Below are 27484 nucleotides of genomic sequence, written 5' to 3'. Positions count from 1 at the left end.
ATATATAAGTATGGGTCTACGACCATTATTTCGATACGTTACAAACTTTTTGGCCAAAACCAACTTATAATACCCTCCCCACATAGTGGTGTAGGGTATAAAAACAGTGGTAAAAGGACTATTCACTTAGTGCCGTGGGTTTGGAGTTCCGTTTGTGGATTGGTACACACTTTACGGGCTTGAATTGAATGTAAGAAGGATGTCTCATATCATGGAACTATCAAATTAAATAAATTGTGTTCCCCTACTTTTTAGCAGCATTTACCCTGAAAATACCTTGCATACGTCCCTGGCTCTGAGTCGTTCAATATGCATTGCCGTTTTTTGAGAGCTGTAATCTCCAAAAGCATAAAAAATGTTTACAAATACGTATTTTAATTCAATTTAAGTTCATTCAAGTCAATATTGAATTTCTTTGTCTGACTTTAATAACGACAATGTGCCGTCTGAAGTCATTGGAATTAAGCCCACAATGTGATTTCAAACAATACAATTCAATTATATTATTAATTAAAAATTAGAAGAAGAATAATAGAAAAGTCAGCTTCAACTCCACTTTTAATTAAAAGCAATAGGCTTAGGGAATTTCAAGTAGAAAATAACATAAGGACGATTAAATAGCACATAAAAGTGAAAAACTACAACTAGAAAGAAATGCAATTAAATAGCACATTATTAGTGTGATCTCATCTATGAATTAAAATAAATATTTTATAATTAAAAATAAATATTTATATGATATAATTAATAATTCTTATTACGACGTCCTAAAATAAACCACTGACGTCCTTTGTAAAGTTATATTTTAAATGTTTCTTCCCTATTTGTTTGACCACAACTGTGTCTTCAGTAAAATGTGTGTCACACATAAAGTGTTATATCTTTTTATTTCAAGACAGCCAGCCGCACTTATTAATTATAAAACTTTGCAAATCTTTTTTTAAGAATATCGCACAACAAGTATTGCTTGTCATCATATGTTATACACATACATACATATGATTGTATTTTGTATTTAATTGATAAATTAAAACCACAGAAAAGAAACAAATCTGTGAAAAAGTAGGGCAAAGGAAATAAAAAAAATAATCTGTTGTAAATTACATTTGAACTTCTTGATAACGAAGGAAAAATAGTCTCTTTATAACGATTTTGTTTTCTATAACGTTTTAACTACTATAGTAACACTGTGCAACACAAAAATTATTAACCATATTCTGACACGGCAGCGTGATAGAAGACCAAAAAAGAGAGGACACGTGTCTCGCCGTTTTTTCGCATCTCATCAACTTTCGCGGTTATAAGCCTCCGAAGGTTTGAGGCTTAGATGTAAAAAGGGTCATTTAGTCAGGACTATATCTTCCAAACCGTTAGGAAATTTGAATTCATCTTAGAGGCAAAGTTGTAGCTCTTGTCTAAAAGAACAAAAATTGTGAACACATATAATCCATCAAACTTCATCTGCAAGGTCAAAATCGCCATAGTCAAGTTTCTTTTAAAATTTTTTCTCAAGGTTTGTTATACAACTATCAAAGCGATCAAATTTGAAGCAAACAACCAACTACAAATATGTACCTCACATCTCAATAAACATCTTTCTAGTATATACGAACTCTGTAGAAACGGATCTTAATGGTCAAAATAGCAAAACAATTTTAATTTTTATCTTCTGAGAAAATAGCCTGAAAGTTGCAAAAAACCCCTATGACACCGTGTGAGGTGGTTGGAGCGCACGATAACTCTCGAACGGATCAAGCGATTCGATCCAAAATTTGACTTTCGTAATATTTTGTCCAAACATAGTTTAAATTCGAAGACAAGCCATATCGGTCCACTCCTTCAGGTACCTCCCCCACAAAAGTTCAAAAATGTTCGGAAAAATTGTTCGTACGGCAACTTTTGAAGGGAGTGGCCGAATTGGTCCATACTTTACACACCCTAATATATCTACCAGATATAGATCAGGTTCAAATATGGACTATATTTGCCCACTCCATCCGGTACCTCCCACACAAAATTTCGGATAAGTTCACTTTAAGACCTGCAATCGAATCACTTTAATTTTTTTTGAAGAAAAGAGATTTAATTAAATTTCACTATAAATGGCCTTCGCCTTAATAAGGCAAAAATAGAAAATTGGATTCGCTGCCTCAATTACGATGGTAAAATTTTTTTCAGGGGAAAGTCCATACTTCTTGAGCAAACAGCCCGAAGGGTGCAAAAACCGCCTGTGGCGGTCGGAGAGCACGATAACTCTCGAACTGTTCAACCGATTTAGTCCAACATTTGGTCTTCGTCATATTATAGCCAAACTTAGTTTTATGAGGCAATACCGGTCCACATCTTCCGGTTCTTCTACCCAATATTTAAAAATGTCACAAAAATGCTGGGACGATATCATTTGAATGGGGCACCCAACTTGGTCCAAATAGTTTGTCAAAATTTAGTTTAACTTCTAAAATGGCCCATATCGGTCCTCCCCCACAAAAGTTCAACATTTGTGTCTTAGTGCAGTTAACTCCTAATCCACATTTTTGCCGGCAAGTTCAAATGCCCAAAAAGGGTCCCGAAATTCTGAAGAGACTTTAAATACATTCGATCTGTCCGTAGGTGAAAATTCACATTGGCTGAGGGTATACATCTGTCGGCAAAGCCGACTGACACTTTTTTCCTTGTTTGATTTCTTCTTCCACTTGTTGACTCCATCTTAGCCTTTGCCTTCCAGTTCAGCATGTACCGCCTGGGAGCCGTATTTATACGCCTTTCATAATCGCTCATTATGAAGACATCAAGACTATCATAATGACTCAATGATATGGGACCTACTTTTTATCGCCGAGTCCAAACGGCGTGTCTACCACCTGTAGGGAAGTTTTTCATGGTTGAAATACTCAGAAAAAGTAAGCCAGCATTACACTGAGGGGATTTGCCACTGCCGAAAATGTTGATGTTCTGGTCAGGGATTGAACAGCAGACCTTCTATGCTCCAGGCGTACGTCCACCACTGCGCCATTTTTTTTGTTTTTTTAATGGCTTAAGTCATTTATGTATCCTATTTAGAGATAAATTATCAATTTATGTTCTTCGCTGTCCAAACGCATCTGTGAAAAAGTGATCAAAATGCCATTTTAACGATGCAATTTTGTCGTAAGTGAAAAGTTGTCAAATCGTCATTTTTCATTTATGGTGCTAAAAATCGTCAAAATGACGATAAATCGTTAAATTCGGCAACACTGACTACAGGTCATTAGTTTCAAATTGACAATCGGTGAGGACGAAAAATTGGAGTTTTGACCAGGAAAGTCGATTTCTAAACCACCGTGTGACGCCATCTATAATTCAATGTTAACACACCCAATTTTAAATTCAAAGCATACTTTGAGGCGGAATATTTAAACAATAATAAAATCTCAACAATGATATTATATTTTAAATCTGTGTTTGAAAGGGCATTTGGAAGGACCAGAAGGTATTTTTTTCTGTAAAAATCTGAAGAGTCTCTCCAGTCCATAGACTTACTTCCATCAATTTTGTTGAAAGTTTTCATGATTTTTTAGAAGCTATGTGTCGGATATTTCTCTGGTATGGAACTCGATCTAACAGCGTGTTTTTGTAAAAAGTTTTTGCCCATTCGTTCGTCAATTTCATGAACGAAGACACAATTTGGTTTTCATAGCGATTGACGTTTGTATTCGTGTGACAAACAAATGAAAGCTTTTTATTTTCGTATTTTTTTTGGTTTTCGTAACAAAATCAGACGAACGAATACGTCAAAAATAAACGAATGGAAAAGACCCATCGTTTTGAATGAAAATTAAATAATTTGAGTAATAGGTGACACAAAACACATCAAAACTGATGGGGAATGCAATTTTATTTATTTCCATAGAACCACTCGCGTATATGTACATCCGTTTCTTCATATTATCACAATATTTTTTGGACAAATTTGTTTACATTTTTTTCTTATATTTTGTTTGTCATCTGTTTATCGGGGTTGCCATCAAGTAACACATTTTACGTGCAGATGCCTATGCAAAATTCACAAAATAAGTATCATGGAAACCCTGAAATATAAAAGCTTTTATGAAATAGACGAAAGCTTTCAGAAATTTTACAAGAACCAAATTTTGAACGTATACGTTTTAGTACGAACGGTTCGTGTGACAGGCAAGCATTTTTACAAAAACACGCTGTAAGAACACATATTTCAATAAAATTGCTTACATGAAATTACTCTAGTGTTGAACGGGACTTAGTATATCTGCAATGGCTTCATCTCTACGTGTTTGAACAATATAAATACTACGTCTTGGATATCAATCCATGCTATTATCTTTTCGATCCACTTTGTATCCTTATCTTCCTCTCAATGATCTTCTATCATTCAACGTTTTTGGCTCTGCTGATCTATCAAGAAATCTGTTATCAAATTTACAAAAAAAATCCACCACATCTGCTAATGTGTGTCATGGAACTATTCAGCGTCATAGTTACCTTGCTAAATTATACGTAACTTTTTTCTGACGGAATTATTATCTTAGCAGTGCGTCAAAAAGTTCCATCTCGTGATTTTATTTATTTTTTTAACAAATAAATTTTAGTTCACATTTACTATTATTAAAGCAATTAATTTTTCATATACTATACATACAGATACATATGTACATGGAGATAAACCGTTTATAATCTTCGTTCATGGCAACGCCAAGAATCGCTATCTTCTAGGAATGTTATCATGTTTTGTTTTTTGATTTTACCATAAGGACAAGCGACTATGGGTTGTATATAGGCGTTATAATATTGAAGCAACAACAAATATAACATAGTGAAAATAATGTATGCCTACATACATATATCAATTTGTGGTTATCTAACATTACTCTGCTGACCCAGCACCATTTATCATATGGGTATCTCAAGTATCTTCATACGTTATTAGACCCACCGCCTGCTCCCATTACCGTCAGCTTCTATGTTCTGATATAAGAAAAGTATGTGTAAAATTTGATCTTACAGATTGCCACAACACTTTCTTCTTTTGAAATGTCTATGTGTCACATGACAGCAGTAAGAAAATGTAGACAAAGCTGTTGTATAACGAAAAAAAAAAATCAAAAGAGAAAAAACATTCTTTCCTAACCACAGAATTGTCCCGGGCGATGATCATTTTAATATAAAAAATAATTGTTCCACAAACATCCCAGACGGGACAAGGAAGACTTTTCTCATATCAATGAGTGCACCCCGATTCATATTAGCTCAGTGATATGGGACCTACAGTTTATCGCCGAGACCGAACGGCGTGTCTAAGACATCACTTGTAGAGAAGTTTTTAGATGGCTGAAATACTCAGGAAATGTCTCTAACATTACTGAGGGGTATTTTGCCACCGTTGAAAAATGTTTGATGTTACCTGGCCGGGGAATCGAACCCACGACCTTTAGCCTGCAAGGCGGGTGTGCATACCATTGCACCACGATGGCGCCCAATATTAATTTTTAATTAATAAATTTAATATTCATTTTAATTAATTTCTCGTTGGAGTTGAGCAACCACCATTATGTGACCGGTTTCGCTGTTGGTGGCAGCTCATCAGTTTTCTTTTTTTATTTGCATTTCTCAAATACAAGTTATTTTTACAGTGATGAGCTTTTTTCTCATTCAACCTGTATGACATGGTCCACATTGTGGAGTGGCCACTCCACAGCCGATATGTCTGATGAGCTGATACCAACAGCGAAACCGGTCACATAATGGTGGTTGTGTGGGTTCGAATCTTCGGTATTCCTTTTTCACTTGGAAAAAATAATCTTAATGACCGACTCGACTCCAGCGAGAAATTAATTAAAAAGTTTTTTTTTTTAATTTCAGTAGTGGGGAACTCGATCTAAGAACGCATATTTTAATGGAATTTCTTTCATGAAAATACTTTAGTGTGTCCCGGGACTGCAAAGTCTATCTTTTCTTTCGTTTTTTCATAGTAGGCTGTTTTTCTAGGGGAGGGTTACTAACCCGACGGCCAAACCCAAGTTCTTAACGCGCGGCTGCAAAAAACATGGTAGATAGCAGTACCAGATTTAATCATCTCGATATTCATAAGGGCACCTGGCTGTCTCCAGATCAAAGAACAAGTAATCAAATTGATCATGTTCCGTCGTTCCGAGGCGCAAACATTGATTAGGACCACTACCTTGTTGCAGCAAAGGTACGTACCCGTCTAAACGTTGCAAATAAAGCACGAACAGACACAACGCGGAAGTTGGACATCGATAGGCTGCAAACACAACAGATAGCCACAGCATATTCCACTCAACTAGCCCAATTGCTTAACGCGAGCACTCCTCATCCCAATAACATATCAGCGCAATGGCAAAGCATTGCCCACTCCATGCAAACAGCCGCAAAATCCATACTTGTATACCAGAGACCTCCACCAAAGAATCCATGGTATGACCAGGAGTGTCGTTCTGCCACCGAAGAGAAAAATGCGGCATATACGGCTACTTTACAATCCGTAGCAACGCGTAGCGCACGAGAGAGATACAGGGAGAAAAGGAGAGAGGAGAAACGTCTTTTCCGCAGGAAAAAGAGAGGTATGGAAAAGCGGAAGTGTGAAAAAATCGAGATGTACAGGAGCCAGAATGAAGTCCGAAAATTCTACCAAAGAGCATCAAACTGATGGCTTTGGTACAGCCACATCCTGTAGAGACCAGCAAGGTAATTTGGTAACTGATACAGATAGTGTACTCAGGTTATGGAAAGAACATTTTTCAAAACTGTTAGTATCCAATAGCAGCGAAGACGACGAAGGTACCACAGTCCCAATCCCAGAGGGTGGTATTGAATGTATACCGCCCAGCCAAGATGAGGTAAAGACAGCAATAAATCGGCTGAAGAATAATAAGGCAGTAGGAGCCGATGGCTTGCCAGCCGAGCTGTTCAAAACCGGAGGCGACACGCTGATAAGGTGTATTCATCAGCTAGTTAGCACCATCTGGCAGGAAGAACGAGTACCCGAAGATTGGAACCTGAGTATCCTGTGCCCCGTCCACAAGAAGGGAGATAACACTGTATGCTCTAACTATAGGGGCATAAGTCTACTCTCTATTGCCTACAAGATCGTGTCAGGGATATTGTGCGAACGACTAAAGCCTATGGTCAACGAGATAATTGGACCATACCAATGCGGCTTTAGACCTGGCAAGTCCACCATTGACCAGATATTTACCCTGCGGCAAATCCTGGAGAAGACCCAAGAGATGCATATCGACACCTACCACCTTATTGTCGATTATAAAGCAGCCTTAGACAGCCCGCTGCGTTCAAAGGTATTCCAAGTCATGTCTGAATTTGGTATCCCCGCAAAGCTCATCCGGCTTTGTAAAATGACACGAGCTCCTCAGTTAAAATAGGAAGGAACCTCTCCGTAGAGTTTGGTACCAAATGAGTTTCAGACAAGGAGACGGCCTTTCGTGTGATCTCTTCAACATCCTGCTGGAAAAGGTTATACAGAGGCAAACGTCAAAAGAAGTGACACAATCTACACCAATAGGCACATGTTACTTGCTTATGCTGATGATATAGACATCATGGGCCGATCAGTAAAAGAAGTAACTGATACCTTTATAAAGGTCGAAGGAGAATCTACTAAAGTGGGTCTGGCGGTAAACAGTGAGAAGACCAAGTTGATGGTGTCGACGCGCAATGCGTCCATTGAGCTCGGACCGACTGTGGAAGTTGGTTCCTATAATATTGAGGTAGTAAAAGACTTTGTCTACCTCGGCACCTCCGTAAACACAACAAACGACATCAGTTGTGAAATAAAAGGAAGAATTGTATTGGCCAACAGATGCTACTTTGGTTTAAGTATGCAGTTTAAAAACAAAGCCACATCTCGTCAAACAAAAATAACGCTCTACAAAACACTGATACTACCCGTGCTGATGTATGGCTCCGAAGCCTGGGTACTTGCGCAAGCAGACATGACAGTGCTTGGTGTGTTTGGGAGAAAAATTCTTCGAAAGATCTACGGACCAATCTGCGTTGACGGTGAATATCGACGTCGCATGAACCACGAGCTGTATCTGCTATACAACGACAACAATAGTTTTAAACGTATCGAGATGCAGCGATTGCGTTGGCTAGGCCATACCATAAGAATGAGCGATGATGAACCCGCTAAAAAGGCGTATAAATACGGACCGCTTTGCGGTGCACGCAGAATTGGCAGGCCAAGGAATAGATGGTGCAAACAAGTGGATGATGAGATGAAAAGACGCGGTATTCCAGAGTGCGAAGCAACAAATAGAGAGAAATGGAGATCTTTTCTTAGTTCGGCCTATGGAACAAATGTTCTGTAATGGGCCAGCTAAGTAAGTAACTATGTAGCCTATTTTCACCGGGGTCCATTCCCTGACAATTTCAGGAAAATCAGTTCAGTAGTTTTTGTAGAAAAGAATAAAATTGAAAAAAGTGGACGTAAGTCGGTTGTGACGAACATTTCAAAAAAGGAATTATACAAATCGGTCCAGCCGTTCTCAACTGATGCTATTACCAATGAACGACATTTGATTTTTATTTTTATGCTATTGGTTACTAATACTTGCACAACTTATTTTGTTTGTCCTTTACAAAAGACAATGTAAGTGAGTAATGGTGTTTTAAATCCTACCAAAACTATAATTGTTTCCAATTTTTCTTCTTCTTTATGCAAATGATGATTCACCACATTTCAATGCATTTCCTTAAAAATGCCTTCGCCACTTACTTCCCTTTCAACATTTTCATTCTAGTTTGATGAAGCGATTGTAATTTCATTCCCAACCCATAACATGCACTCACACCTAATTAGGCTACAATGAAAATGTTTAGGTGAAACAAATTTCCCCCCACTAGGCAGCTCCTCACCAAATGAATTTTTCGAGTTACATCAGAAACTAATTTAGATAAGAGGGAAAAGCAAGTGGAGTTCTTTATTTAATTGTTTCAAAAACAACAACAACAATGGGCATGAAGTTATAACCCCCCTCCTGGCCGGGGGAACAAATTAAATAAAAAATAAAAAAAAACACATAAAGAAATTAAATAATGTTTTTTTTTGTCTTAAAATAAAACAAAAGTCACACATAACAGAGAATGAGTGAGTGACTGATGCCTTCCTAGTGCTTGAGAGATGTAAAGTGGAAAAGGAAAAATTCGAAAAAGTGTAGCTAATTTTAGGTTAGAGTACATTACAGCATTGCTGCATAGATGGCTGGCTGACTGAATGATTGTTGTTGTTGCCTTGCTTTGAAATGAGATCTTTCTTTCTTTCTAATGTTCTAAAGAAGGCATGTTGATAATATGCTTGCTTACGAGAAGCTATTTAAATAAGAAGTTGTAATGATGTTTAGTTTTTGTTCGTGAGTTTTCTATGCCATTTTCCAAGTGGCACGGAGAGTTCATTTTAAAAAAAATGAAAAAAAAAACCAAATGCCACAGATGCAATTGCAGGCAGCTGCGCAGAAACACACAAGTGATGGGGATGCTGTTGCTGCACATGTTTCTTTTCATGCATTGATCCCAAACATGTGATAATATGTACATATTCCACATAACTTATGTACTTGTGAAGAACTATATATGTAGTGATGGTATATTAGATTTTATTAAAATTTATGACTTGCTTATAGAAGTGAAAAATAAATAAATAAGTGTATAAAATCCATTCAACCATTATATTTTTATGTTTTTTTTTGTCTGTCCACAAAACATTTACCCCCTTCTTGCATTAATAATTTAGACCTCTTCCAAACCAAACTGCAGAACCGTATTGATGTTTGGTTTATTTTGGTTGCTATCATGGGGAGTATTTTAATTAATTTGTTTGCTGCCGTTGCATGGCATGGTAGGTTACCACTTTGATGATATATTGTTTTATTTATTTATTTATTAATTTGTATCAATAAAAAGCACGTAGCCACCACGCATTTCATTTATGTGCAATTATCTACGGTATAAAAATAATAAATAATATTCCTTTTTATATTAATTTATTTACACATATAAACAAAAAAAAAAAAAATAATAATAATAACTATTGGGCGCCATTGCCATTGAAAGTCGGAACTTAATATCAAGTTTACTATATATTTCCATACACTTTTCCAAAAGGGACAATGGATACTTCTCTGATATATATGGGGCGTACTTTTCCGAACGGCGTCCCTAAAAGCAACACTTGAAGAGATGTTTTACATGGCTGAAATAATCTCGAAATGTCGTCAACATTCCCTGAGGGGTATTTTTGCAACCGTTGACATTTTGATGTTGTCTGGTCTTTGAATCGAACCATAGCATCACGGTGACACCCACAGAGTTTAGTATACAATTAATGTGGGTAACACAATGCGTGAATACAATGGGTGAATACAATGCGTCTACCAAGGCCCGCGCACATATACCCGAGTACCACACGTAGAGCGGCGCCTATCTACACTCCTACCTTTCTTTGGGTCAAGCACTCGATTTGGACCAAACCACAGCCACCACGATGCTCACACGAGGAGACCAACACCAACTGCCAGTCTAGATCCGAAGATCTAGAGGCACCTCCGGTCAGGCTTCGTAGCCAAAGACTACTACCATTACACTACCAAACAGCCCGTGACTAGTGACTACCAACAATTTACCAGCGGAAAAACATATATCACAGGACCACCCAAAAATGAACATGCTGTCTGGCCACGGCACGGACAACACAACAATTAACGAGGCCATCCTCATGGGTGACTGACACGACATCCACAACTAAATACGATGCCGCACCAAATTGCAGAGATGACACTGTGATAGGATTACCTCCACTAAGTCTAGTCCTTCTCCTATCACACACTTGACGTGGAAAACTACTGAAACAACAAAGCCTCCGACAGTCTCCCATTGCTCTACTGATCTATAATGTCATCATAGTAAAGACATTCCGTCAGTACATATATGCCTCCAGTCTTCGGTCATCCCACAGCCACATAAACCCGTCCCGGACTGGCCTTTTACATGCAAAAATGCATTTAGAGATCCCCGGCAGTCAGAATCCCAGACTTCAGTTTTCTACTAAGAATAAATTCGTACTTCGCCCATCCTTTGTTGCTGTTCGTAGTCCTGGTCCGCCACCTATCAGCAGTACGCTCCTATGGGATTGCACTGCGCCGCTTAATATCCCCATCCCCCAGATCAGAAGGTCTGAGAATCATGATCAGCCAGTTGCAAACCACGCTTCAGCTTATACAAAGTAGCCCTACATCTCGCTTCCAGATCAAAATACAGATCTCCAAGTAACACCTGCAGTGCCTCAGTGGGCACAGTACGACACAGAGGCAGACATGCTAACACTACACGACAAGAACTTTCTCCTCCTACAGCAAACCGAGCTGTGGCATACCATACAGGTGCACTATATGTTGAACAGACAACAAAAAGTTCACCATATATGACACTCAGGGAGCGCCTGCTCAAGCCCCAGCCCGTCCGCAAGATCCTACTGACCATAAAAGCAACAGCTGTCAACCTGTCCTTCATTCTCTCAGTCATAGTTATACTTAGGTACTTGACTTGATTAACGTACCGTATGCCATGGTCACCACCGTGTCTCACTTTCAATCATGATATGCAGGTCATAAGCATACGCACAGATCTTAAAGGTGGTCGCTAACTTCCGCAGCAGATGGATTCCTGAGGGAAGCCTCGCTCCACATCTGCTCAGGCCGTTTCATTGACTTCCATGACACAATCCTGTCTTCTACTAAAAAAAACTTGACAACTTAGCAAGCACCTTATCACACGGAAGGAGGTCAAATACGTCCTTAACAACCACATGCACCCACCTTATATCGTGCATCGGCAGAGGCCGACTGATGCATCATGATGTTCCAAATAAATGGACCACGGATAGATTCCTAAGGGCCACGACGTTCCAGCTTGACACGAATCTCGCCTTCAATCATGATAAGCAGGTCATCAGCATACACACAGATCTTAAAGGTGGTCGCTAACTTTCGCAGCAGATAGATCCCTGAGCGAAGCCTCGCTCCACATCTGCTCAGACTGTTTCATTGGCTTCCATGGCACAATCCTTTCTTCCACAAAACAAAAAAACTTGACAACTTAGCGAGCACCTTATCTCACGAAAGGAAGGCAAATGCGTCCTTAACTTCCACAAATATGTATGCCCAAGACATATTTGGCACTTGACCCGCTCAAACTATTCTGATCATGCATCCACCGTACATCGAGCATCGGAAAAGGCCGACTGATGCGGAGAAAATTTTTCGCTGTAGTGTTCCTTAAGCCATGCCACCATAATCCTCCCCAGAACTTTTCCAAGTACTGGGAAAACGTTTATGCCCCGATACGAGCGAGGATTTCTCCTTACACCATCAGGCGACTTAAGTAGTTATATAACTCGACACCCACGATATTCATGGTCTGCCCACCACGACGTTCCAGCTAGACACGAGTCTCACCTTCAATCATGATAAGCAAGTCATCTGTATACGTACAGATCTAAAAAGTGATCGCTAACTGCCGAAGCAGAGAATACATCATTAGGTCCAAATAAATGGACCACGGATGGATTCCTAAGGACCAAGACGTTCCAGCTTGGCACGAGTCTCACCTTCAATCATGATAAGCATGTCATCAGCATACACACAGATCTTAAAAGTGGTCTCTAACTGCCGAAGCAGAGAATACATCATGAGGTCCAAATAAATGGACCACGGGTGGATTCCTAAGGGCCACGACGTTCCAGCTTGACACGAGTCTCACCTTCAATCATAATAAGCAGGTCATCAGCATACACACAGATCTTAAAAGTGGTCGCTAACTGCCGAAGCAGAGAATACATCAAGAAATCGATCACAGAGGGATCCATGAGGGTAGCATCGCTCCATATCTGACACAAGCCTTTCTTCTACTACAATAATTTTACTAGAGAGCAAACTCCTGATACCTAGTCTCAGACAACTTAGCGAGCACACTATTCCAATGCGGCCTTTACCACCACAAATATGCCCGTTCAAACAATTCTGCACATGCATCCACCGTATCTCTACCACCGACAAAGCCGAACTGATGTGGAGGCAAACCCTCGCTGTAACACTCCTTAAGCCTTTTCACCATAATTCTCGCCAGCACTTTTCCAAGTACTGGGAGAAGGCTTATGCCCCATCCGATCAGGCGACTTAAGCTGTCGATACTTGGCGATTTTCCACCATAATCCTCTCCAGCACTTTTCCAAGTACTGGCAGAAGGCTTATGCCCCAATACGAGCGAGGATTACTTCTCAGCCGACCGATCAGGCGACAACTCGAGCCTGTTTGCAAGCACGCGGGAAGGGCCCATGATTAATGCAACCACTAAGAAAGGACTCAATATATTTACTTAGGCATGACTTTCCAGGAGGCTTTATACATCATCATATCGATCGATATTCCACTGTTAATTTGACAGATACTGTCAGAAATTTCATAACGTTCCATGTCTGAAGGCTCACCCAGTTCCCATACAAGCGAGGGGACTGATTGAGTCTTTGACCTTGGGGAGGAATTACCTAAAATATCCATACATTTTCCGACCATTCCGAGGCAGTTGTCGTGGAGGTAATACGCAACGCCTGTATGTGATCCTGTCGCTTAGACCCACCATGTCGGCAAACACAGTATACTTTTCCCCAGGGATCATCCCTGTTGTCCTGTAGAAAGTCCCTCCAATTGTCATCTATACTCCTAGACACGAATACGCAACGTATGTATGTCAAACTGATGCAAAGACCCAACATGTTGGCACACACGGTATACTTTTCCCTCAGGATCATCCATGTTGTCATATAAAAAGTTCATCCAATTGTCTTCTACATTTCTAACATGATCCCTAAATTTTCCGCCCACCCCGAGGCAGTCGTCTTGGAGCTAATACGCAACGTCTTTAGGTTAACCTAGCGCTTAGATCCACCATCTCGTCATACACGGTATACTTTTCCCAATAGATCATCCCTGTTGTCCTGTATAAAGCTCCTTCAATTGTCTTCTTTACTCCTAGACATCAATAAAGTGATGCTGAGACCCACCATATCGGCACACACGGTATACCTTTCCCCAGGGTTCATCTCTGTAGTCCTGTATAAAGCCCATCCAATTGTCTTTTTTACTCTTAGACAACTTGTCCTTGCACGTCCTAAGAGCTGTGAGGAACTCAGCTTTAAGCTTAGCCAGATCGTCAGCATTGATTCGTCTTACTCTTTGGAAGCGCTTTCTCAGACTCGCAACTCCACTCCGCATCAGACCCAACTCACGGGTCCACCATTTGACCTTACTTGACTTCACCAGACGGCGTCTGCCAAGGTGTACGTCATTGAAGTTTCTCATCCAGTCAATCAACTCGCAGACCCAGTCATCTGACGTCAGTGCCCTAAAGTCCGCTATTGGCATAGCTGTCAGTTCACGTCTTGTTCCATCCAACCCCGGAAACACTCAGTACCCTGCGTCTGTTCCTGCGGCGTGTCCTAAATCTTAATAAAACTATGGTCACTGATTCCCCATACTGAGTTCTGAATATGTTTCCAGAAGAGTGTTCTCTCATATATGGGATCTACTTTTTGTTGCCGAGTCCGAACGGCGTGTCTTATGACACCATTTGAAGTACCCAGGAAATGTCGTCAGCATTACCCTGAGGCCTATATATGCCACCGCTGAAAATTTGATGTTGACTGGCCTGAACTCGAACGCAGGAGTTAAGTGTGCAAGGAGGGTATGTTTACCACTGCACCACGGTGCCACTTCGTAATGGGTAAAATAAATAGCTGTGTCTTGGAAAATTTTAAGGAAACGACAAATTATTTGTTTGCATTCTGTAATGTAGTAGGCAGCTTGTTTACATTATTTTATAATGGACTTTTCAACAGATGAGGCTTCCAAATGTTGGATGAGTACATAAGTGGCATACGAATATATGTATAAATATGTATATACATATGTACTATAAATAAAAATCACATATGTAAATAAAAAAGGTTATTTACATTGTAGCGTTCTCAAGCATTCGTTGCGTATCTTCTTCATTGCCATAAAAACCGCTAAGCATTCTTACCGCTAAACATTCTTACACCGCTCATGAACACCAACTAAACAAAAGATTCCAACGTTATGAAGTAGATTCTGGTTTCTGCGAATATATTCCTTATTTCATGCCAGCAGAGCAGTGTTGTGTGGTGTGTCAACAGACTCATAAAATGCGGCCGGTCTTTTTTTCTTCATTACATTTCTTATAGACCGGCTGCGAATGCGAAATACAGTGGTCACTGTACATAGGCTCTCTATTAAATGTCAATTAAAAAAATTAAAAAGAGGCTAAATACAAATCTATACAAATACACACATATCTACACAAGCATGAGTGTAATCTCATTTCTGAATGGAACTACAAAACCAGATGAGATCATTAATGATAACTTTCAAATATGTTGATCATTACAGCTCCAACTCAATTTGATAAACTTTATTCTATGAAAGAAATGCAAAAGAAAAACGTTAGAATATAAATTTATTTACAACTTCATTTCGTCGGGCTGGCAGAAATGGGCTAATTTTATGTATTTCAAAACAACTGCCGTTTCTTGTTCGCATTTAAATGTTCCGATTGCTGCCATTCATTCTTTCTTTTTTTGGTGTTTAGTTTTTCAGTGAATTTTAAGTGGCTTGTTTTTGGGTGCTTTATAGCTGTTGTTTTTTTCTTTCTTTTTGTTTGCGCTATTTTGAGGTGAATCTAAACAAAAAAAGTTTATTGACATGAAAGTGTGGAAGTGTAGCCAACAGCACCAGTCAAAAGTCAATGAATTTTATGCAGTCTCTCTGGTTTTTCTTGGCTACATTTTGTTTCATGTTCTTTACTTGTTTGTTACCTTGTTGTGAGAATTATTAACCAGAAATCAACCCACAGCGGTTTTTGCTGGTTTGTCTTCTTCTTCGTACACTGTCATGGTCTTATTAGTTCCATACTCTTTATTGTTGGATGACAGATTTGCTGAAGGTCACCACCATCACCATTGTAACAATAGAGTACTTACCACTTAATTTGTTTTTGTTATTCCTACCTACGTCTTCCTTCATTTTAATCATCATCATCAATATAGCTTCTTGGTCATGGTTTTCAATGTCAGCTAGCCAATAGTGTTCACCCATTGAAATTGGTAATTATGTATTTGTTGCGTTTGGCTTTTGGCATAATTAATAAATACTAAGGTTTATTGTTTATTATTTGTTTGAATCACTCAAATTATGTCAACCCACGTAAAGTCGATACTATAGTTCGATACAGTACACATCCATGGCACAATTTATGGCTGGTTACATCTTAATTCTTAAGAAATACAAATAATAAAATAAAATAATTTTTTCAGAGTCAATCAGTTGGTGTTTTAATTTTGGTCGAAGTCAAAAAGATATTTTAAGAGGTTATGTACCGCAATGGGTAAATTATTATCCACATAAATGCGGATAATTTTGTCATCCACAGACGTACTTACTTACTTACTTAGCTGGCCCATTACAGAACATTTGTTCTATAGGCCGAACTAAGAAGAGATCTCCATTCCTCTCTATTTGTTGCTTTGCTCTCTGGAATACCGCGCCTTTTCATCTCAACATCCACTTGTTTGCGCCATCTATTCCTTGGCCTGCCAATTCTGCGTGCACCGCCATGTGGCATGTATTCATACGCCTTTTTAGCGGGTTCATCATCGCTCATTCTTATGATATGGCCTAGCCAACGCAATCGCTGCATCTCGATACGTTTAACAATATTCATGTCGTTGTATAGCAGATACAGCTCGTGGTTCATGCGACGTCGATATTCACCGTCAACGCAGATTGGTCCGTAGATCTTTCGAAGAATTTTTCTCTCAAACACACCAAGCACTGCCATGTCTGCTTGCGCAAGTACCCAGGCTTCGGAGCCATACATCAGCACGGGTAGTATCAGTGTTTTGTAGAGCGTTATTTTTGTTTGACGAGATGTGGCTTTGTTTTTAAACTGCTTACTTAATCCAAAGTAGCATCTGTTGGCCAATACAATTCTTCTTTTTATTTCACAACTGATGTCGTTTGTTGTGTTGACGGAGGTGCCGAGGTAGACGAAGTCTTTTACTACCTCAATATTATAGGAACCAACTTCCACAGTCGGTCCGAGCTCAATGGACGCATTGCGCGTCGACACCATCAACTTGGTCTTCTCACCGTTTACCGCCAGACCCACTTTAGCAGATTCTCCTTCGACCTTTATAAAGGTATCAGTTACTTCTTTTACTGATCGACCCATGATGTCTATATCATCAGCATAAGCAAGTAACATGTGACTATTGGTGTAGATTGTGCCACTTCTTTTGACGTTTGCCTCTCGTATAACCTTTTCTAGCAGGATGTTGAAGAGGTCACACGAAAGGCTGTCTCCTTGTCTGAAACCTCTTTTGGTACCAAACTCTTCGGAGAGGTTCTTTCCTATTTTAACTGAGGACCTCGTGTCAGTTAAAGTCATTTTACAAAGCCGGATGAGCTTTGCGGGAATACCAAATTCAGACATGGCTTGGAATACCTTTGAGCGCAGCGGACTGTCGAAGGCTGCTTTATAATCGACAAAAAGGTGGTAGGTGTCGATCTGCATCTCTTGGGTCTTCTCCAGGATTTGCCGCAGGGTAAATATCTGGTCAATGGTGGACTTGCCAGGTCTAAAGCCGCATTGGTATGGTCCAATAATCTCGTTGACCATTGGCTTTAGTCGTTCGCACAATATCCCTGACACGATCTTGTAGGCAATAGGGAGTAGACTTATGCCCCTATAGTTAGAGCATACAGTCTTATCTCCCTTCTTGTGGACGGGGCACAGGATACTCAGGTTCCAATCGTCGGGTACTCGTTCTTCCTGCCAGATGGTGCTAACTAGCTGATGAATACACCTTATCAGCGTGTCGCCTCCGGTTTTGAACAGCTCGGCTGGTAAGCCATCGGCCCCTGCTGCCTTATTATTCTTCAGCCGATTTATTGCTGTCTTTACCTCATCTTGGCTGGGCAGTATACATTCAATACCATCTTCTGGGATTGGGACTGTGGTATCTTCGTCTTCTTCGCTGCTATTGGATACCAACAGATTTGAAAAATGTTCTTTCCATATCCTGAGTATACTATCTGTATCAGTTACCAAATTACCTTGCTGGTCTCTACAGGAGGATGTGCCTGTACCAAAGCCATCAGTTTGATGCTTGACTCTTTGGTAGAATTTTCGGACTTCATTCTGGCTCCTGTACATCTCGATTTTTTCACACTCCCGCTTTTCCATCTCTCTCTTTTTCCTGCGGAAAAGACGTTTCTCCTCTCTCCTTTTCTCCCTGTATCTCTCTCGTGCGCTACGCGTTGCTACGGATTGTAAAGTAGCCTTATATGCCGCATTTTTCTCTTCGGTGGCAGCACGACACTCCTCATCATACCATGGATTCCTTGGTGGAGGTCTCTGGTATCCAAGTATGGATTTTGCGGCTGTTTGCATGGAGTGGGCAATGCTTTGCCATTGCGCTGATATGTTATCGGGATGAGGAGGGCTTTGATTAAGCAATTGGGCTAGTTGAGTGGAATATGCTGTGGCTATCTGTTGTGATTGCAGCTTACCGATGTCTAACTTTCGTGTTGTGTCTGCTCGTACTTTGTTTGCTACGTTTAAGCGGGTGCGTACCTTTGCTGCAACAAGGTAGTGGTCCGAATCAATGTTTGCGCCTCGGAACGATCGTACATCCAACACGCTCGATGAATGTCTTCCATCTATCACAACATGATCAATTTGGTTTCTTGTTTTCTGATCTGGAGACAGCCAGGTGCCCTTATGAATATCGAGATGATTAAATCTGGTACTGCTAACTACCATGTTTTTTGCAGCTGCAAAGTCTATCAGTCTCATACCATTGTCAGATGTTTCACTGTGGAGACTGAATTTCCCGACTGTTGGGCCAAAGATATTCTCCTTTCCAATTTTGGCATTAAAATCGCCTAGAATGATTTTAATGTCATGGGCAGGGCAACGGTCATATGTTTCTTCTAAGCACTCGTAAAATATATCTTTGGTCTGTTCGTCCTTTTCTTCAGTGGGAGCATGAGCGCAAATAAAGCTGATGTTGAAGAATTTAGCTTTTATTCGAATTGCAGCAAGTCTTTCATTCACTGGAGTGAAGCTGGATACAAGATGTTTTAGTCTCCGACTAACTACGAATCCACAACCAAACTCATGCTTTACGTCATGGCAGCTATAATACAGTGCGTCACCTTTAGGTGTTGTTGTGACGCCTTTCCCAATCCATCGTATTTCCTGTATGGCAGTAATATCGGTCTTGTACTTTTCAAGTACGTCTGCCAATGCGAAGACTGCACCTTCTCTATAAAGAGTGCGAACATTCCAGGTGCAGATTCGCAGATCATGGTCCTTAAAACGTTTGCGGGGTTCGTCAACTTTAGAGGGGTTTGTTTTTCTTTTCTTTCGTTTTTTCATAGTAGGCTGTTTTTTCTAGGGGAGGGTTACTAACCCGACGCCCAAACCCAAGTTTTTAACGTTCTTATGGGTGAACGCGCGGCACATGTTAGCTCACTACCTTTAACGGGTGTTAAAGGCAGTTCCCCAGGTGACACCACGGGGAGGTCAGTGTCCACTTGGGATGAAAGAGGGACCAAGATAAATCCTGGGCTTTGCCATGTTAAAACCGGTCAGGACCGTTCCTTGGTATCTTCCATCCCCTACGTCACCCCATCCACAGACGTATATAATATTATTACCAACAGACTTCGATAACACTATGCAACACTGAAAATGCAAACAACTGCTAGTATGGATTTTTTGAAAGTACATATTTAGACTACAAAAACCCTAGTAGGGTTTTGTCCTGCCAGATCCAGTTCGGATTTTATGGCCTCATCTAAATCGGGCTAAATCTACACTTATCTGCATTTATCAGGCTTTTATCTCAGAAACGAATATGAATTTGGCCTTGCTGCCTTTAGCAATATTGTAGCCCTAAAATAGTAGAACGTATCTTTTGAAAAACCCCCATAAGAAAAACTCCATCTAGGGCATTAAAATCTATAAAATATAGAGAATTTTGCATAATTGCTAAAATTCTGGTCAGTATCGGCTAAACTATTGGGAGTTGAACCAAGTAACCTTTTGCAAAAATCTTCCAAATAAAGTTCTCAACAATTCTTTAGAACATTCTGAAACTCTAAAATGCTTACTTCATGTTGTTTCAGCGGTATTTTGCATCATATCTTTTACAACACGTATTTCAAACACAGTTCACATCAACAGTTTATTCACGCATTTCGGATTTCACTACATTATTGACATTTTTAATAAATCGTCGTTGAGAAATGTACTGAAAACAACGGGATAAATGCATTTTACAACAATTACATGTTCTAAAGAGTTGTGTATTACATTCCAGGGAATATTTTTCCAAAAGAAAATATTTAGAAAAAATTAAAGGTTTTGGATATACGGTGCGGAATTTATAAAAATTGTGGAATTTTTGCATATATTTTGAAATTTGAGGCAATAAATGTAGTTTTTCGAGTTCATTATTTCTCCAAATATTTAATTCTTGTCCTTATCTACAAATTTGCTTCAGAGGTCAGAAGAAGATTTGCATTGGTTTTAGAGATATAGCCCCGAATTTCTTTAAAAACTCAATATTTAACCATGTTTAGATGGGGCCATAAAATTCGAGCTGGATCTGACACAACAAAACCCAACTAGGGTTTCTTGTCGTTTGGGTCTGTACTTTCAAAAAAAAAAACTCAGTTCGAATTGTTTGCACAAGATCACCTTAAAATGTTGCACAGTGTAATTTTATTACGCACCACCACAAATGTAAATAATTTTGTTATCCATGAATGTGGATAATTTTAATATCCACAGTCGTGGATAATTTTATAATCCAGAAGGTGGAAAATTTTATTGTCCACCAAATTTGGATAAATCGGTTATTCACAAAACCTCAATTCATTATCCACAAACGTAAATAATTTTTTTTATAAACAAACGTGGAAGTTTTCTTATCCACAAACGTGGATTTTTTTATATATAAACATGGATAATATTATTATAATAATTACCACAAAGGGGGATAATTTTATTATCCACAAGTGGAAATAATTTTGTTATAATAATTATCCACAAATCGTGTATAATTTTATTATCTACAAGATGTGGATAAATTATTTATCCACAAAACGTGGATAAAGTAATTACCAACAAAAAATTTCATAAATAAATTATCCACAAATAGTGGATAATTTTAATAAATTAATTATCCACAAAAAATGGATAAATTTATTATCCACGATATGTGGATAAATTTAGTATCCACCAAATGTGGATAAATTGAATATCCACAAAATGTGGATAAATTTATTATCAACAAAAAGTGGATAAATTTATTATCCACGATATGTGGATAAATTTAGTATCCACCAAATGTGGATACATTTATTATCCACAAAATGTGGATAAAATAATAATCCACAAAATGCGGATAAATAATTAATTATAAACATAATGTGGATAAATTGGTTATCCACAAAAGATGCATAAATTAATTATCCAAAAACGAGGATAAATTACTTATCCACTATAAATTAATTATCCACAAATTGTGAGTAAATTACTTCCACAAAACGTGGATAAATAAATTATCCTCAAAACGTGGAAAAATAAATTATCCATAAAACGTGGATAAATGAATTATTCACTAAACTTGGATAAATGAATTATTCACTAAACGTGGATAATTTTATTATCAACAAAACGTGGATAATTTTATTATCAACAAAACGTGGATAAATTAATTATCCACTAAACGTAGATAAATTAATTATCCGCAAAATTATCTACAATACGCGGATAAATTTATTATCCACAATACGTGGATGAATTTATTATTCACAATACGTGGATAAATTTATTATCCACGAAACGTGGATAAATTAATTATCCACTAAACGTAGATAAATTAATTATCCACTAAACGTGAACAAATTATTTATCCACTAAACGTAAATAAATTAACTATCCACTAAACGTGGAAAAATTTATTATCCACTAAACGTGGAAAAATTTATTATCCACAAAACGTGGATAAATTAATTAAATTTATTATCCACAAAACGTGGATAAATTAATTAAATTCATTATCCACAAAACGTGGATAAATTAATTATCCACAAAACGTGGATAAATTAATTATCCACAAAACGTGGATAAATTAATTAAATTTATTATCCACAAAACGATAATAAATTAATTAAATTTATTATCCACAAAACGTGGATAAATTAATTAAATTTATTATCCACAAAACGTGGATAAATTAATTAAATTTATTATCCACAAAACGTGGATAAATTAATTAAATTTATTATCCACAAAACGTGGATAAATTAATTAAATTTATTATTCACAAAACGTGGATAAATTCATTAAATTTATTATCCACAAAACGTGGATAAATTAATTATCCACAAAACGTGGATAAATTAATTATCCACAAAACGTGGATAAATTAATTAAATTTAATATCCACAAAACGTGGATAAATTAATTAAATTTATTATCCACAAAACGTGGATAAATTAATTAAATTTATTATCCACAAAACGTGGATAAATTAATTAAATTTATTATCCACAAAACGTTGATAAATTAATTAAATTTATTACCGTTGTTGGCGTTTTTTATTGTTGGACTGCAGAATTTTACATCTTTGTGTTTATTTCAGCTCTAGTCCATATTTTGTTGTATTCAAGTATTTGAATAACAACAAAATGTTTTACAGTGGATATGAAATTGATTAGTTACGGGCGGAGGGTGGGGAATACTATAGTTTCAGTTGTCACCAAACAACTTCATCAGTTCCCTTTTCCGCCGACTCTGTATCGATAAACAGGTCAATAAGCCCATCCAGCAAATTAAACAAAATGAGAAAATTGCTGTATGGCCCTAAAGCTGATTACCCTACAATTTGAGTCGAACTAAAGAATTTCATATCTACCACTGTTTTTATGTCGTCTTTGCTTTGCAAAGAATGCGAACATATGAGTGTTGCTTCAATAAGCGGGGGTAAAACAACGAGAAAGTTGTTGTTTTTGCATTACGCATTGATCAACAAGGCCGTGCTGATGCCTATTATTGTTGTTGGCGTTTTTTATTGTTGGACTGCAGAATTTTACATCTTTGTGTTTATTTCAGCTCTATTGTTATTCAAATACTTGAATACAACAAAATATGGACTAGAGCTGAAATAAACACAAAGATGTAAAATTCTGCAGTCCAACAATAAAAAACGCCAACAACAATAATAGGCATCAGCACGGCCTTGTTGATCAATGCGTAATGCAAAAACAACAACTTTCTCGTTGTTTTACCCCCGCTTATTGAAGCAACACTCATATGTTCGCATTCTTTGCAAAGCAAAGACGACATAAAAACAGTGGTGGATATGAAATTCTTTAGTTCGACTCAAATTGTAGGGTAATCAGCTTTAGGGCCATACAGCAATTTTCTCATTTTGTTTAATTTGCTGGATGGGCTTATTGACCTGTTTATCGATACAGAGTCGGCGGAAAAGGGAACTGATGAAGTTGTTTGGTGACAACTGAAACTATAGTATTCCCCACCCTCCGCCCGTAACTAATCAATTTCATATCCACTGTAAAACATTTTGTTGTTATTCAAATACTTGAATACAACAAAATATGGACTAGAGCTGAAATAAACACAAAGATGTAAATTTATTACCCATAAAACGTGGATAAATTAATTAAATTTAATATCCACAAAACGTGGATAAATTAATTAAATTTAATATCCACAAAACGTGGATAAATTAATTAAATTTATTATCCACAAAACGTTGATAAATTAATTAAATTTATTATCCACAAAACGTGGATAAATTAATTAAATTTATTACCCATAAAACGTGGATAAATTAATTAAATTTAATATCCACAAAACGTGGATAAATTAATTAAATTTAATATCCACAAAACGTGGATAAATTAATTAAATTTATTATCCACAAAACGTTGATAAATTAATTAAATTTATTATCCACAAAACGTGGATAAATTAATTAAATTTATTACCCATAAAACGTGGATAAATTAATTAAATTTAATATCCACAAAACGTGGATAAATTAATTAAATTTAATATCCACAAAACGTGGATAAATTAATTAAATTTATTATCCACAAAACGTGGATAAATTAATTAAATTTATTATCCACAAAACGTGGATAAATTAATTAAATTTAATATCCACAAAACGTGGATAAATTAATTAAATTTATTATCCACAAAACGTGGATAAATTAATTAAATTTATTATCCACAAAACGTGGATAAATTAATTAAATTTATTACCCATAAAACGTAGATAAATTAATTAAATTTAATATCCACAAAACGTGGATAAATTAATTAAATTTATTATCCACAAAACGTGGATAAATTAATTAAATTTATTATCCACAAAACGTGGATAAATTAATTAAATTTATTACCCATAAAACGTGGATAAATTAATTAAATTTAATATCCACAAAACGTGGATAAATTAATTAAATTTAATATCCACAAAACGTGGATAAATTAATTAAATTTATTATCCACAAAACGTGGATAAATTAATTAAATTTATTATCCACAAAACGTGGATAAATTAATTAAATTTATTACCCATAAAACGTGGATAAATTAATTAAATTTAATATCCACAAAACGTGGATAAATTAATTAAATTTAATATCCACAAAACGTGGATAAATTAATTAAATTTATTATCCACAAAACGTGGATAAATTAATTAAATTTATTATCCACAAAACGTGGATAAATTAATTAAATTTATTACCCATAAAACGTGGATAAATTAATTAAATTTAATATCCACAAAACGTGGATAAATTAATTAAATTTAATATCCACAAAACGTGGATAAATTAATTAAATTTATTATCCACAAAACGTTGATAAATTAATTAAATTTATTATCCACAAAACGTGGATAAATTAATTAAATTTATTACCCATAAAACGTGGATAAATTAATTAAATTTAATATCCACAAAACGTGGATAAATTAATTAAATTTAATATCCACAAAACGTGGATAAATTAATTAAATTTATTATCCACAAAACGTGGATAAATTAATTAAATTTATTATCCACAAAACGTGGATAAATTAATTAAATTTATTATCCACAAAACGTTGATAAATTAATTAAATTTATTATCCACAAAACGTGGATAAATTAATTAAATTTATTATCCACAAAACGTGGATAAATTAATTAAATTTATTACCCATAAAACGTGGATAAATTAATCAAATTTAATATCCACAAAACGTGGATAAATTAATTAAATTTAATATCCACAAAACGTGGATAAATTAATTAAATTTATTATCCACAAAACGTGGATAAATTAATTAAATGTATTATCCACAAAACGTTGATAAATTAATTAAATTTATTATCCACAAAACGTGGATAAATTAATTAAATTTATTACCCATAAAACGTGGATAAATTAATTAAATTTAATATCCACAAAACGTGGATAAATTAATTAAATTTAATATCCACAAAACGTGGATAAATTAATTAAATTAATTATCCACAAAACGTGGATAAATTAATTAAATTAGTTATCCACAAAATGTGCATAAATTAATGAAATTAATTATCCACAAAACGTGGATAAATAAATTATCCACAAAACGTGGATAAATAAATTATCCACAAAACGTGGATAAATAAATTATCCACAAAACGTGGATAAATCATTTACCAAAAAATCGTGGATAAATTAATTATCCACAAAACGTGGATAAATTAATTATCCACAAAACGTGGATAAATTAATTATCCACAAAACGTGGATAAATTAATTATCCACAAAACGTGGATAAAAATAATTAAATCAATTTTTCACAAAACGTGGATAAATTAATTATCCACAAAACGTGGATAAATTAATTATCCACAAAACGTGGATAAATTAATTATCCACAAAACGTGGATAAATTAATTAAATTAATTTTCCACAAAACGTGGATAAATTAATTATCCACAAAACGTGGATAAATTAATTAAATTAGTTATCCACAAAAAGTGGATAAATTAATTATCCACAAAACGTAGATAAATTAATTATCCACAAAACGTGGATAAATTAATTATCCACAAAACGTGGATAAATTAATTATCCACAAAACGTGGATAAATTAGTTATCCACAAAACGTGCATAAATTAATTATCCACAAAACGTGGATAAATTAATTAAATTAGTTATCCACAAAATGTGGATAAATTAATTAAATTAATTATCCACAAAACGTGCATAAATTAATTATCCACAAAACGTGGATAAATTAATTAAATTAGTTATCCACAAAATGTGGATAAATTAATTAAATTAATTATCCACAAAACGTGCATAAATTAATTATCCACAAAACGTGGATAAATTAATTAAATTAGTTATCCACAAAATGTGGATAAATTAATTAAATTAATTATCCAAAAAACGTGGATAAATTTATTAAATTAATTCCTTAAAATTTTAAATAATTTAATTTTATTATCTACAAGATTTGGATAAATTATTTATCCACAAAACGTGGATAAAGTAATTACCCACAAAAAAGTTCATAAATAAATTATTCACAAACAGTGGATAATTTTATTAAATTAATTATCCACAAAAAATAAATTATCCTCAAAACGTGGATAAATAAATTATCCTCTAAACATAGATTAATTAATTATCCATAAAACATGAATAAATAAATTATCCACTAAACGTAGATTAATTAATTATCCATAAAACGTGGATAAATTAATAATTCACTAAACGTAGCTAAATTAATTATCCACAAAATTATCTACAATACGCGGATAAATTTATTATCCCCAATACGTTGATAAATTTATTATACACAAAACCTGGATATATTAATTATCCACTAAATGCGGATAAATTAATTATCCACTAAATGTTGGTAAATGAATTATCCACTAAACGTAGATAAATTAATTATCCACTAAACGTGGATAATTTTATTATCCACAATACGTGGATAAATTAATTAAATTTATTATCCACAAAATGTGGATAAACTTATTAAATTTATTATCCACAAAACGTGGATAAATTAATTAAATTTATTATCCACAAAACGTGGATAAATTAATTATCAACGAAACGTGGATAAATTATCCACAAAACGTGGACAAATTATAATAAATTAATTGTAAACATTATTTATCCACAAAACATCCAAAAAACGTGGATAAATTAATTAAATTAGTTATCCATAAAACGTGGATAAATTAATTAAATTAATTA

The 27484-nt window shown here is 36.0% G+C and overlaps 1 protein-coding gene across 1 annotated transcript in view; it reads right to left on the bottom strand.

Moving 5' to 3' along the window:
* LOC141399240 (coactosin-like protein) overlaps nt 1–27484 on the bottom strand; it is an 89346-nt gene that overhangs the window by 47656 nt on the left and 14206 nt on the right. The window lies entirely within an intron of this gene.

The sequence above is a fragment of the Musca autumnalis genome, unplaced genomic scaffold (genome assembly GCF_047663935.1).
Source record: "Musca autumnalis isolate F117 unplaced genomic scaffold, ASM4766393v1 scaffold_3, whole genome shotgun sequence".
Lineage (NCBI taxonomy): Eukaryota > Metazoa > Arthropoda > Insecta > Diptera > Muscidae > Musca > Musca autumnalis.
This window is presented reverse-complemented; position numbering and strand designations above follow the sequence as displayed.